The sequence below is a fragment of the Oryzias latipes genome, chromosome 4 (assembly GCF_002234675.1).
Source record: "Oryzias latipes chromosome 4, ASM223467v1".
NCBI classification, from domain to species: Eukaryota; Metazoa; Chordata; class Actinopteri; order Beloniformes; family Adrianichthyidae; genus Oryzias; species Oryzias latipes.
The window spans coordinates 18,658,024-18,673,419 of NC_019862.2; the positions used below are offsets into that span (position 1 = coordinate 18,658,024).

Below are 15,396 nucleotides of genomic sequence, written 5' to 3' on the forward strand. Positions count from 1 at the left end.
TTCACAATGATTTCAATAGTGAATATTATTCTAGCTTTCATATATGGCAATCACTTTTTGACATTTGTACAATTTTCTCACTCTTTTGCTAACAAAAAAATAAAGATTCCCTAGATCCATTAGCCCTTTTTTGTTTGCTAAAGACTTTGTCTACGGATGACAACACTATGAAAAATATGACAACACTATCTAAATATTGATTCAATATACATTGCAATACTGTATTTGTTTTGCAATGCATTTCTGTCTTTCTTTTCCAACTGTTTTCCAGATCTGATGATAAGACCACCATACATGCACTCAATGCTGACCACATTTATATGTATATATATAAAGTACTGGTGTCTCCATAAAAAAACTGCAGTTTTACTGAAATGTCTTTCAGTAAGAAATCATGTTGTGCTGCCACAAAATTTTACGCTTTTCATGCCAGTATGTACACACACAAACAGTACAGTAAACTTCCCAATTTTAATGGTTCCATCACCTTTTTTCTTGTATCAAACGGCTGCTACAGTCTGGTATGAGTGGTGCTGCAACAATCAGCATTTATTGTAATTTTCACTGGGTGGCATTTTCTTCATTCATGCTCTGTATGTTTTGCTTTTTGCAATTTTCATTTTTCAAGTGAAGGTAGAATATTCAGAAGAACACTGGTGGTTTGTCTTGGCAAGATGAGAAAAGGAAAATGCTGATGTTCAAACTTACATCTGAGTGTGTGAATGGATGGGAGCACAAACTGACCACATGCTGATAGGGTCTTCTCCCCCTTCTCCCATCTCTCTGCAACATACACCAGCAATATGTTCTCTAATTTTTCATTCATAGTGCAGATCTTTAAAGAGAGTATCCTAGCCTGGTGCTAAGATAATGACTCACTCTGTGTGGTTAGCTAGTGAGGCTCAATTACTGCTTGGTGGAGAGTTTCCATGGAAATAGGCCACAATGAGAGTGATTAGTCTTGTGTCTTTTGCACACACTGAGATGTTTAGTAGGTCAGCAGGAAACGGAAACCCCTCATTCAGTCCCTGGACCTGCTTCCTAATGCACCGTTGGTCTCTATATCAGTATGATGTTTTTATTTTGTTTTATTTTTTTATTGGAATTAACAACTGACAGCACAAAGCACATGAAACAACAGCTTATTTGAAAAGCTGTATTTTCTCAGCTGTCTGGTTTGGCTTTCAGATACACCTCTAATAAGACAATGTGCTTTGTCTTAGACAAAGATATACGTTTCATTTTCAATTTTGGTTTGTTTGGTCTGTCAACAAACACTTTCACAGGCTTCTTTCAGGCCATAAGTTTCTATGACAACCTTTTTTGTCCCACATGGCGGCTCAAGCAGAAGTCATTCTTAAATTTCTCTTTACTGGGGAAAAAGACAAACTAATGATTTCTGCTTATGCTACTTTGTGGGTGTTTTTAAAATCCAAAATCTAACTTTAAAATCTTTTGAGCCACTTGGCTTATGTAGCTTTGTTTGTTTGTATTTTTTTTCCTGTCCTTTTAATCCAAGATGTCTGAACAGTTCCTCTTATCATCATCACTCCTACTCTTTTCTTCTATTGCTCAACATTAGATTATGCAGGTGTGTTTACTGAAATGTATGTTGTATGTACTTTCTCATTGACATTTAAGGACCTTAGGGTGTATGTGAGTGGCACACTGAAACCCAACAGGAGGGTATTCAGCCCTCTTCCTATTTGCGTATCTTCCAAACAAGGCGACATGGAAGGAGAAGAGGGGATTATCTGTCGCAGCGTGAGTCTGCCGCTGAATGAGGTGTAGAGAAAACTGAAATAGCCATCATTACCTGGTGTACTGCTGGCTCCCAGTCAGAGGTTTGTGTGTTTTGCCAGTTGAACTAGTGGATAACAGAAAAAACAGCTCTCCCTCAGATTTCTCAGCAAGTACATGAAGAATTAAAAAATGTTAAATGGAGTCTGTTATGACATCATCTTATCCCAATTTCTCCCTTTTTTCTAACATATATATATATATATTTTTTTTATTGCCAAAAAAATGTCTAAAACTGTTTAAAACTAAGCAATGACTATTGTTGCCCATTTTCTATTTTCCAAATAAAACATTTATCACATTAACAAATTTGAAGTAAAAAAACTCAAATTAGTTCAGTCAAAATAATCTGTTTTAAGATTAAGAGTGGATGATTTTCTTCTAGTGTTCTACAGCTAAGAGATGCTCTGTAATTTCATAGTTCTGACACATGAAGACAAGGTTGTTTGGATCTCTAAAGATGTAACATGAATCATGTGATGATATAGATGCCATCATAAATGTCAACATTTTAATTCATATCTACAGTAACAATTATGTACTTTACCTTTTTCATAAATATAAATGTAGTTAAAGTTTTTTTCTTTTTAGATTTTGCTGTCTGCTAGTGAATAAATTGTTATCAGCACATGAATAGCTTTAGCTCTAATGAAACTTTTTGGCTCAAAAAGGTGCAACGTTTTTGATCAAGTTTAAGTTTATTTTTAATTCTGAAAGATTTACTGACAAACAGCATAGCCTATAGACAAGCTAACATTATACAATGTCTGCACAGATAAAGCTACTAAAGAATGGACCATCACAAATATTGATAACTTTGTGATTTAGGAGTAGTTTAGATTTCCTATATAGCAACCAGATTTAGAGATATTTTGTTACTTTAAGGTACGTACAGTTAGATTTCCCTTTGTCATCTATATTTGCCCATGTAAAAAGCAACGTCCAGCATGTCCAAATGCAAAATCATTTGTTTTAGGAATGCTGCACAGATATTGCAAAGTAAGAAAAGACACATTTTGAACACAATTTTTTCTTCTTTTTGTGTTACAGCAAATCAAACAATATATCTCTTCTAATGCTGATATGACGTTATTGTAGCATCTGTTGCATATATTCTAGCTTTAATTATCATTTCCGAATATACTGAAATCAGCAATCTTTATGGATCTACTTTGATAAACAAAAAGATAATTCTTTATTCTGGAAAATGACGAAAGCTATGAGTAACACGTGCTCACATATTGAAAGGAAAACAACGGTCATCAAAATGTGGACTGAGTCTCTTACTGACTTCTGTTTCTGGGATTTAACCTAAGCTGATGAAGTCCACTTTCATCCTCTGTTTTACTACCTCACACACATTCAAGCATTCATGACGTGGGCTGTGTGCACATGTTAAACAAAAACTACTCACTTGTCATGAGTTTTACTTGGCAAACTTGAGACTCTCTGCTTAGTACCACCAGCTTTAATCAATTAATGTCATTTCCTGGTTATTGTCTACTACTTTCTGACAATCTATTACACAGCCAGGCCCAAGCTAATGCTCTTAACACATATTACTAGCACTAATCCTCATCTTCAAGCTCAACGCATTGTGTCCGGACAAGTGAGTGGGGCTGCAGCAGTGACAGCAGGTGCTAAAGCTGCAGCTAACCCTGACTAACACTGCCTGAGCTCTGTAAGACAGGAAATGCTGCGAGGGATACTTACCTACTTAAACACAGATATGTGCCATGCATGGACTCATACAAACTCTCACAGACACGTGAATGCAAAAGACAGAAAAGTAAAACAAAAGAGACATCCTACGTAGAAAGAGACGATCATCCGGATGCATCTGCATGACAGAGCAACTCGGCAGGAAAAACTATGTGCTTCCTAAAGCCTTCAGGAGGACCGCTGTTAGCCCTGAGGACAGACAGCGTGTGTTTCTATGTAAGCCAAATAAGGCATTTAAAATATTTCTATTGTTAACATTAACAGCACATAGATCTGTGAGATCAGCACTCTTAACATCTGTTGACAATGCTAAAGGTAAAAAGCAAGAAAAAGGCAACAAATAGTTTTGTTCATTTTCCAATGTCGATCGGCTTAAACTTTTAGATTTTCCCTCTAATTTAAATATGAATCATTTGTATGCAATTTGGGCTAAATAGTAGATTTTTGAAAAGATGAAAAATGTTTAATAAACAGGAAATAACAATAGGACATATAATTTTAAAAAAAAGTAAGAACAATTTAATGCTCCTATTGTGCTGAGATGTTCTTTTAGAGATGGAGGATGAAGTTAAATCATTTCACTTTAGAACTCAAAATAAAATTAAAATATGTCAAGATAAAAGGCAAATTCACAGTAAAAATACAAATGTAGGAGATGGTCTCACTACAAACAAGTATTTGAGTACTAAGATTTTCCGATCTGTTCCAGAAAATACAAATATTTGCAAAATCTGAGACTGCTAAGACTGCGAAAAAAACAACAACGAATTTGTTCTAAAGAATATTATATAAAATATAAAAGAATATAGTAGAAAATTAGAAAAAAACATGATGATATGAATTTAGGAATATGAAAATCTTGTGATCAATTTACTCTAAAGATGTAAAAAGACAGTTCATAAAACATGTCTGTTGAAAACAATATCAGTTTAGATGAAAGGACTCTGAGTGTATGTTGACTTTTGGTAGTGTCATTTTTGTTTTTGTGTTGTTGTGTCTTCGTTTACTGTATTCTTATCATTCATCTGCTTGAACTGTAGTCAGCTAAAATACAAATCAGGGAGTTGACAGAAAAACATTTGAGTGTGACAAATATAGTTTCTTTCTTTCAAAATCTTTGTATTTATACTACGGTAGTTTTATTCTGTTAATTATAATCTCCTGTTCAAAATAAAGGTAAAAGTAATGGTGATAAAACAATTTAATTTTCATTCATCCCCTAGAAAGATGCACATATAGCAGCCATTCAAACGTAAAATTTGAAATAGTGAGAATCATGGTTTGATTAGCGAATAGTTTGTCTTTATTGGTGGATCAAACCAGATCGCCACCTAAGTGATAATCCAAAGCTCGAGTAACAACCACTAAACATTGCTTCTGTTTCTTTAAATTTGAGAATTCCAGTGTTCCCAAATTATTTGTAACCTCTAAAAACTGATCATTCCTCAGCTAAAAATCATACTTTTAAATGGGAGAACAGAGAGTTTAAGAAGAACAATTAATTAACAAGCAAATTACCACAAAGCAATCATTTAATAACATTTTCATTAAAAAAACATTTCTTGAAAAGTATCGTTACTAAATTTGGTGTGTTCAAGGTCACAGAAGTTCCAAATCTACCCAGACTGAACAAAAGCTGCTTTTTCTGCATCTCTGACTATTTTTTTAAACATTTAAAACATTTTATTAGTTTTTTAAATGTAAACATGACAGAAAATTTAATCTAACCTTGGCAGTACTTAGGTTTTGCAAGAAATAGGGTTGAAAATCAGTAAACACCAAACAAATCTTATTATAGCAAAAATGACACATGCACTCACTCTGGTGACAGGAGAAGAGTGTCTGCTTCAGTATTTTTCATATTGTAAACACATTAGAAGTCAGTTCCGTGGTAAAAAAGCAAAATAAGGATGGTAAAATAAAATAAAAAGAAACTGCATTGGCACATTTGGATTTCATGGTCATTCAAAGTCCGAACCTTATATTACAGAGTTAGATGCAAGCTAGTATCTTTACAAAATGCTGCAGTTCTGCAAAAAAAAAACACGGGAGGCAATTTGCAAAAGGGAGCTGTTTACCATTGACTACCATGTTAAGAAGTCAGATTTTGCATCTAAAAAATAAATATTGACTATTGGAGAGACGATTCTTTTTTGATTGGTCTATCAGTCTTTTAGAACTGAACTGAAGTTAGGGCTGTATTTTTTTGGTTGGCAGCTGAGTGGACCCATGGGTTACTCCAATAGGTCGTCAGCTTTACTTCGTCCCACAACACTGCTGTTTTGGGAGTTTTGTTGAGGTGGGCAGAGTCAACTCAGGCCAATGTGTCGCTTCAGGCTTTTTTTAATCGCCATTCAGAATGGAATGGAAGAGGTTAGAGATTCTCCCGAATATATGTCTATAGTCCAGTCTGGATTGTATTCCAGAAATAAACAATATCACTCACTTCTTCGCAATTTTCATCTATTTTCTTTGCAACCTGAATGCACAGGCTAAAACTTTTTGATTGCCTCTGCATCCATCGAGCTTGTTAATTTGCTGTGAGTAATCAGATACACGCAACTGGTTATGGAAATGCAATCATTATAAATACTTGGTCTACACAGGAATCCTTTCCTTTAACCTATTTACGACACACTATGCAATAAAGTAAATATATGTAAGTTGCCAATGTTCACAGATTTTACTCTGCAATGAAGCAACAGCACATGGCAGACATGCCACAATATTCTGTTCTCCCATGTAACTTCCACCTTCCGCATTTTGCCTATGCAGATTAGGGATGGGGACCGAGCCCCGGTATTGAACGAGCCCCGGGGCAACATTCTTCAAGACTGCAGTTTCGGTAGTCGCATTTTTTTTTTCTTTTTTTGTGTTCCACAAGAAATAAACTAGCTGTGACGGTGGGGGATTTTTGATCACCGCGCTGCTGATGAAGCAGCAGGAGTTCACCGCACCCCGCAACAACCCCCCCTCCCCCCCTCCCGCCGCCGAACACAAAAATTCCCCGGTCCCCCTGTCACAAATGACAACAGTCGTCTCGATGGGCTTCGTATCGGTAATTGAAAAAGGTAAACATAAAATCTAAAGGATCATGAATACATAAAATTCAATAGGAAAATACTAAATTGAACTAACTAAGCAGACTAAACTAAACTGGACATCCCTGCCCTTAGACCCCCCTTCAAATACAAGGAAATTCCCCAAGAAGCCCTTGAAGTTTGAACACAGGACTTGCAGAAAAAGTAAATTATTAGCAAAGATGATTGTGTTTATTATAGTTCAAATCACGCACCATATGCAGAACTTTCAAAAAAATAAACAAAAAAAAGAGGAACGTGCAGCTTTCTGCAATCTACCTGGATACTCCACCATGTTGCCCTATGCAACTGTATTTTATTTTAGTGAAGTGAAGAGTGAAGAGTTTAACAACTTATTTTTTCATGTATTTTATTTTTCAAGTTGGAAAAATGTACAATGTTTAGTCTTTATTAAAAAAAACAGTGTTGTTGCATAGTGAGGAAATAAAACACTTTATGTTCTTAATTTATTATTTATTTATTTATTTATTTTTTGTCCTCAAAAAGTATCGATAAGAGTATCGTTAAAATACCGGATCGATAAGCAGTAACAATAAGAGTGGTAGTACCGTTAAAACCATAACGATACCCAACACTAATGCAGATATAAAACAGGAAGAATCCATTTCTGGAGAGAAAACCAAGATGTTTTCTGATAAATGCCAACAATGGATAAAGGGCATTGGATAACTAATAAAAATCCGACAATGAATAGTTGGTGTTCAAGTAAATGGGATTGAAATTAAAGGATTTAATTATTTGGTTGGTTAAAAGAAAAAAGTATGGAATTTCTTTCTGTTATGGTTGTTTTTGAAATTACAGAAAAGATGGGAAAAAATGTATATCAGTTTCCATAACAAATACTTACTTGAAAAAGTAATAGTCACTTAAGTTTAAATTTCCTAATTTGGCCTAATTTAAGAGTTATTTAGTTTAAAAGTTGGCAAACAGTTTTTCTAATCTTTTGTCATAAGTTATACTGCCTTAACAATGAGGGAAAAACATTTGAGGAAAACGTTTGCTTATACACACGCTTTCTTAGAGGAACTGACTTTTAAATTGCCTTTACCTTAGGTTCTAATTTCACTCAAAAAAATTGTGACAGTTGTTTATTTATTTTATTTATTACCACTTATATAAATCTCTATGACTGTGTTTAGCTCTGCAGGAGGAGTCTGTTCTGTGTTTAAGCACTCATGCATGTATTTGCGTTCCTGTGTGTGTGTGTGTTAGTCTGTATACATTCCTCTGAGTATGTGTATGTGTGTCTTTGTCTTGGCTGTCACCCTGAAGGTTATCTCCGTGGTGGCAGCATCGCCAGGTGACAGCCACGTCCCATGATGCCAAGCGAAACGTCAAACTGTCCTTCCAAGCATGGTTCCCTTGACGACTAAAGATATACACACGCACACAGAGGCAGACAAAGACACATAAGGTCTACACACCAAAAACACTCTCATCTAGTGGTAGGTAAGAAGTGTGTGTGCTGGTGTGTGATTCTGCAACAGAAGGGCTGCTCAGACTTTGATAAGCTATCACATATCCCAGGTGATAGTCTTTTACAGCACATTAGTCCAAAGGCACTGCCTGACGACCGAATCAAACACACCCAGACCAGACAACCTGGCATCCCAAACCAAACAAACCCAAACTGACAACATATACTATACATACATTTTCCCAAAACACACTCCCTCATTCAAATAAAAAGCCTTTGAGTGGTTACCCAAAAAGGAAACATCTCTGATAAGGAGGTGTATTTTAGGAAACAACTTGTGGTTCACGATGTAAGACCAGAGAGTCACTGGAGGGCCTGGTGGCATAAAAAGCCACTGAGCTCATCCTGCTTTGGTGCCACTGCAGGACAGATTGCTTAAAGTGCACTGTTTTACTTTCTTCATATCCTTATTTTCAGTTTAATCACATTCTCAGTCGAAACAAGGCAGATTTGTTTAAGTTAGATCATAAAGGTCAATGGAGATGCTGACAAAGATCACATTCGGTAGTTTGAATTTAGAGAGGAAATGCGAAACAACTGGAAAAGCAACTAAAATAAGAAATATGAAGCAACAAAAATTTCGACTTGATTCTTTTCTGTTTTCTTGCCTGCTACCTTACAATCGACCTGAAATCGATATCTTAAAATGTCTTATAGAAAGAGCAAAGACAGAGAACATAAAAGGTCCTGATGTCAAAAGTGGACAATGAGTGGATGAGTTCCTGCAACAGACTGTATGTATGTAATGTCATAATTTCAGTTGTTTTGTTTTGGTGAAACCGCATTGCTTGTTGTGGACCAATTTCAGGTTTTTATTCTTTCTTACATAGAAACCACATCTCTTAGCAAAGACACTGACACAAAATAAATACTTGGGGCTCAAGATGACACTGTGAAGAAAAACCTTGAAAGGAAACTAGATTAGTCACATGAGTTGTTTGTAAGAACTTGTCTGTCACGGTGCCTCGGTCAGCCCCGCCCCCTCAGCTCTGCTCCTGACTTCCTCCAGCTGTGACCACTTCATCTCATCAACCTGCCTATTCTTAAGGAGATCCAACCCATTCATCGACGCCAGTTCGTTAACTCCTAACGGTGACTACGCCTGGTCAGCCTGCTCAAGTCCCATGTCTCTGTCCTGCCTTGCTCTCATGTTCTGCCTCTCTGTCTCAGGATTTACCCAAACGAAGGTCACCTGTGTGGAAGTCTGCCGTCACTCATCTGCCGTCCTGAACCGAGCTCGGAGTCCTCCAGCCGCGGTGTTCCCTCCAGCCTCGCCACGAGCCACGTCCGGATTCCCTCCTGTCAAAGGATTTATTCTCTTCAACTTTTCCTGTGATTAAACTCACTTACCAAGTTACTTACCCGTCTGATCATTCTGAGTTCCAGCATCTGGGTCTGTCTCGCCTGAAAACCATGACAGAACGAACTGGCCAAAACCCAGACCCAGCTGACTCAGATGGTCTACGCTACGCCGTGAGCCAACAAGGAATCATCCTGGGACGCCAAGCTGACGCGCTATCCCAAATAGCATCGGCTCAACAGGAACTTTTTTGGCGCCTCGATGGTATGTCACAAACATTAACAGAAATCACCAGTCAAGCCTCCGTTTCTGCTCCTACAGTTCCGGCCGCGACTTCCGGCAACAACCCCTCTTCCGCCGCCGTCACGACTCCTGAAAATTTCCGTCTCCAACCGGAACCTTTCCACGGCAACACGGAAGCATGCGGGGGCTTTCTCCTCCAGTGCCAGTTACTCTTCCAACAAGCTCCACGATACTACTACTCCGATCACAGTAAGATCACGCTAGTCATCAACTCTCTTCGCAGTAAAGCGCTACAATACATACATACTTACCTTTTGAACGATTCATTAATGAATTTAAGTTGGTGTTCGATCAGCCCCGTAAGCAAGACGAAGCAGCACGCAAGCTCCTTTCACTCCGACAACGAAACCGCTCCGTTAGTGAGCATATCATAGACTTCCGCATCCTGGCTGTGGAGGCTGGATGGTCGGATCCAGCTCTCCGAGGGGTCTTTTACCAGTCCCTCAACGAAGCTATCAAAGATCATCTATGTACCCAGCCGGAGGCTAACACTTTCGAGGAACTAGCGGCTGCCGCCTTACGTTCCGACATCAGGCTACAGGAACGTAACGGGAGTCGGAGTCATGTGACCAGGAAGACTACTACGCTAACCCCCCTCGTCACTCCCATGGACTGTAACACCACTCTTCGGTCTGATACTCCTCGCACCATCCCAGAAGAGCCTATGCAGATCGGGCATTCAAAAATCACCGCCGAGGAGCGGCTTAGACGTCGCAACGAAGGTGCGTGTTTCTATTGTGGAGAATTAGACCATCAGATTAATCAATGCTCCCGCCGTTTAAACTCCAGAACCCCCCGTTAAGAGACCGGTCGCGGGGGGATTGTCCCACTCATAATAATTTCTTGTTTGTTCCGGTCAAGTTATGTCACGAATCCCGAATTCTTGACTTTCAGGCGCTGGTCGATTCAGGCGCAGAACAGAATTTAATAGATCAGAGTATCGTTGAGCGCTTAGCGTTACCCACTGAACAACTCCCCTCTCCGGTCCATGCTGCTGGGTTGGGGGGACAGCATCTGTCCATTATTTCCCATCGCACCAAGCCGGTTATGCTTATTACCTCGGGGAATCACCGCGAGTTCATTCAGTTCTTTGTCACTCGCACACCCCAGACTCCTGTCGTATTGGGATTCGCGTGGCTTAAACTCCATAATCCTCATCTCGATTGGTGCCGTTTTACTATCAGGGGGTGGAGTGATTTTTGCATGGGTCACTGTCTCCAATCTGCCTTATCCTCCGTTTCCACGACCTCGAGCAGTGAACCCGAAATTATTGACCTTTCCAATATTCCGGACCTTTATCATGATTTAAAGCACGTGTTCAGTAAATCGAAGGCTTCTTCCTTACCACCGCACAGACCTTATGATTGTGCCATCAACCTTCTCGAGGGCGCCACCCTGCCCAAGGGAAGATTGTTTAACCTTTCGGGTCCCGAAAAGAAAGCTATGGAGCTTTACATTCAGGAAGCCCTAGCTCAGGGTCACATTCGTCCCTCCTCTTCCCCGGCCGGGGCCGGATTTTTCTTCGTCGAGAAGAAAGACAAATCACTCAGACCTTGTATAGATTACCGCGAACTTAACCAAATAACTATTAAAGATAAATATTCTCTCCCACTCATCAGCTCGGTCTTTGATTCCATTCAGGAGGCACGCATATTCTCTAAACTCGACCTTCGCAATGCCTACCACCTCGTGCGTATGAGAGAAGGCGACGAATGGAAAACTGCATTTAATACTCCGCTAGGCCATTTCGAATATCTTGTGATGCCGTTTGGGCTAACCAACGCTCCTGCCACTTTTCAACGCTTGGTCAACGACGTCCTCAGAGATTTTCTAAATCAGTTTGTATTCGTGTATCTAGACGACATTTTGATCTACTCCAAAGATCCCAAGAACCACCAGAACCATGTGCGCCTTGTCCTTCAGAGGTTAGCCGAAAACCAGTTGTTCGTAAAGGCCGAAAAATGCCAGTTCCACACTACCAGCATCCCTTTCCTCGGGTACATTTTTGAAGCTGGCAGTATTCGACCTGATCCTGCCAAGATCACCGCTGTTTCCCAATGGGAATCCCCCACGTCACGTAAAAAGCTTCAGCAGTTCCTTGGCTTTGCCAATTTCTATCGCCGTTTTATTCGAAATTACAGTGCTATCGCCGCGCCTCTCACACGTCTCACATCCACTGCTAAACCCTTTCTCTGGGACTCCACGGCTCAAGCCGCTTTCAGTAATCTTAAGAAACTGTTTGTGTCAGCCCCCATCCTCATTCAACCAGATGTTTCCAGGCAATTTGTGGTGGAGGTTGACGCCTCAGACTCCGGGGTTGGAGCTGTCTTATCCCAACGTGAAGAAACATCCGGAAAGCTAAAACCGTGTGCTTTCTTCTCAAAGAAATTATCACCGGCGGAACGCAACTATGATGTGGGCAATCGGGAGCTCCTGGCAATAAAACTGGCTCTCGAAGAGTGGCGTCATTGGCTGGAGGGAGCGGCTCAACCTTTCATAGTATGGACAGACCATAAAAATCTGGAATACCTGCGCTCTGCCAAACGGCTCAACTCCCGCCAAGCCCGCTGGTGTTTGTTTTTTGACCGCTTTAACTTCTCCATCACTTACAGACCCGGCAGTAGAAATATCAAACCGGACGCCCTCTCACGCCAATTCTGTGACACCGAACACTCCAAGACTACCACCAGCATTCTCCCTGAAACCTGCATCATCGGCAATCTCATCTGGGACATCGAAACCAAAGTTATTCAGGCGCAAGGTGAGGAACCCGATCACCCCACTCCTCCTAACGGCACTCTCTATGTCCCCGCATCTGTAAGGTCGGCAGTCATCACCTGGGCTCATACCTCTCGCATCGCCTGTCATGGAGGAGTCACTCGTACACTCCATCTAATACGAAGACGCTTCTTCTGGCCCTCCATGAATAAGGACGTCAGAGAATACATCGCCGCCTGCTCTACCTGCGCTCGTTCTAAAGCTTCCAACTCTCCACCTTCGGGGTTATTGCAGCCTCTGCCCACGCCGAACCGTCCCTGGTCCCACATCTCCATTGACTTCGTCACGGGCCTTCCCGTGTCTCAGGGTAACTCAGTCATTCTCACCGTAATCGACCGATTCTCCAAGTTTGTCCACTTTATTCCTCTCCCTCAGCTACCCACAGCCACTGAAACAGCAGAGGTCCTGGTAAATCACGTCTTCAGACACCACGGTATCCCTGCAGACATTGTGTCCGACCGCGGACCACAATTCATTTCTCAAGTCTGGAAGGCTTTCTGTTCTGCCTTAGGTGCCACCGTCAGCCTTACTTCTGGGTATCATCCCCAATCGAACGGACAAGCAGAACGGGCCAATCAGGAGCTGGAAGCTGCGCTCCGCTGCCTAGCCGCCCAGAACAACTCTGACTGGTCTAAATACTTGGTCTGGATCGAATACGCCCACAACACACATCCCTCCTCTGCCACGGGTGTGTCACCGTTTGAAGCATCTCTGGGTTATTTACCTCCTCTGTTTCCATCCCATGAACTAGATCTCACCGTTCCATCTGTCCAAGACCACCTTCAACGCTGCCAACTCATTTGGCGCCAGACTCAAGAGGCCCTCCGTCGCTCCAAGGAAGATAACTGCCGTACTGCCAACCGCCACAGGGTGGCAAGCCCCGACTACCAACCGGGCCAGAGAGTATGGTTATCTTCTAAAAATATTCCGATCCAGGCCACGTCCCGCAAGCTGGCTCCACGTTTTATTGGACCTTTCACCATAGATCGCATTATCAACCCCTCATGTGTCCGTCTTCACCTTCCGGCAGCCCTCAAAGTCCATCCGTCCTTTCACGTTTCTCAGATCAAGCCTGTTATGGACAGTGAATTGTGCCCGCCTTCCGCTTCCCCACCACCCGCCCGGCTCATCGACGGCGTTTACTGTCAGCCGTGTTTTGGATGTCCGGCGCCGGGGGCGCGGTTATCAGTTCTTGGTGGACTGGGAGGGTTATGGTCCTGAGGAACGATCTTGGATCTCCCGTTCCCTCATTTTGGACCATTCCCTCATTTCCGATTTCTACCGCGCCCACACGGATCGTCGGCCTCGACCGCCCAGCGGCGGTCGTTAGGGGGGGGGTACTGTCACGGTGCCTCGGTCAGCCCCGCCCCCTCAGCTCTGCTCCTGACTTCCTCCAGCTGTGACCACTTCATCTCATCAACCTGCCTATTCTTAAGGAGATCCAACCCATTCATCGACGCCAGTTCGTTAACTCCTAACGGTGACTACGCCTGGTCAGCCTGCTCAAGTCCCATGTCTCTGTCCTGCCTCGCTCTCATGTTCTGCCTCTCTGTCTCAGGATTTACCCAAACGAAGGTCACCTGTGTGGAAGTCTGCCGTCACTCATCTGCCGTCCTGAACCGAGCTCGGAGTCCTCCAGCCGCGGTGTTCCCTCCAGCCTCGCCACGAGCCACGTCCGGATTCCCTCCTGTCAAAGGATTTATTCTCTTCAACTTTTCCTGTGATTAAACTCACTTACCAAGTTACTTACCCGTCTGATCATTCTGAGTTCCAGCATCTGGGTCTGTCTCGCCTGAAAACCATGACATTGTCTCTCTTACCATATTTTGCTGTTTCATAAAACCTTTTGAACTTTGCAATACATGGGCAATTTCAGAAACTGGCCAACTTTTTTGCAAAAAAGGTTTTGTTCCTCTAAATAAAAACCTACTCTTTGAAACTTAAAATGTCTTAAAATGCTTAATTCAATTTCTTGATTGGCCACATGAAGGAAAGAGAGGAAAAGCTCAACTTTTCTTTTTTTTTTACCAACAGCAGAAAGGATGCCATACATCCATCTACTTTCTTAAGCAGCTATAACGCTTTCGGGGTCACAGGGTTGCTGAAGCCTGTCCCAGCTTCTGTTGGGTGTACCCTGGACAGGTCGCCAGTTCATCAAAAGGCACACGATCCCTCCCACACACACTCACACATGCACACTTAGGGACACTTCAAATGACCAATTAACCTATAATGCTGTTTTTGGTGTTTTGGGAGGAAGCTGGATTTCCTGGAGAAAACCCACACATGCACAGGGAGATCATGCAAACTCCACATAGAAAGATCCCAGCTAGGATTCAAACCAGGGGCTTCACACTGTGAAGCACGAGTGCCACCATACAGCCCTGATGACATTTTCTTTTTGTTTTAATTTCTCCTGCTACTTTTGTTCTTGATGTGAAAACTCATTACTGTATAGAAAAAATGTTCACAGTCTAGAGGTAAGAAATAAATTAACAAAAAAAAAAGGATCAAATAAGAAAAATACGCCAATATTAGCAGGAAAAAAACAGGAATATGTAGCTACGTTTCAGACAGAAAGTCTACTTTTATACTACAAACACACACGTGCACATAGGCACGACATGCCTTTTACAATTACCGAATTACAGCCTTTTGAAAATGAGACATGACAGAGAAACCATGCTTGCACTGACGAGAGCTATGTTTTCTTTCACTCTACTCACTCTGTCTTTCTTAGGCACACACACTGAGCTAACCTGTAATAAAGTGTTTCCTGTGCATTTGATGTCAGTGGCAAGCTCTATTACCTGACCTGTCACCATGTCGCCATGCTGACAGCCTCAGGCTACAGTTTGGTTGCCATCGGGAGGGAATCTAGAATCCACATAATTCAGCACTGTAAAGCTCTGGTT

General features: G+C 41.5%; 2 long non-coding RNA genes across 2 annotated transcripts; both read left to right on the top strand.

Moving 5' to 3' along the window:
- Positions 1-9,151: 9,151 nt before the first annotated feature.
- On the top strand, positions 9,152-9,457 carry LOC105353956. Its single transcript, XR_908660.2, has 2 exons — positions 9,152-9,192; positions 9,271-9,457. It is a non-coding gene; the product is annotated as an uncharacterized LOC105353956 (long non-coding RNA).
- A 4,463-nt stretch (positions 9,458-13,920) lies between these two features.
- LOC111947371 lies at positions 13,921-14,226 on the top strand. Its single transcript, XR_002873187.1, has 2 exons — positions 13,921-13,961; positions 14,040-14,226. It is a non-coding gene; the product is annotated as an uncharacterized LOC111947371 (long non-coding RNA).
- Positions 14,227-15,396: the final 1,170 nt, after the last annotated feature.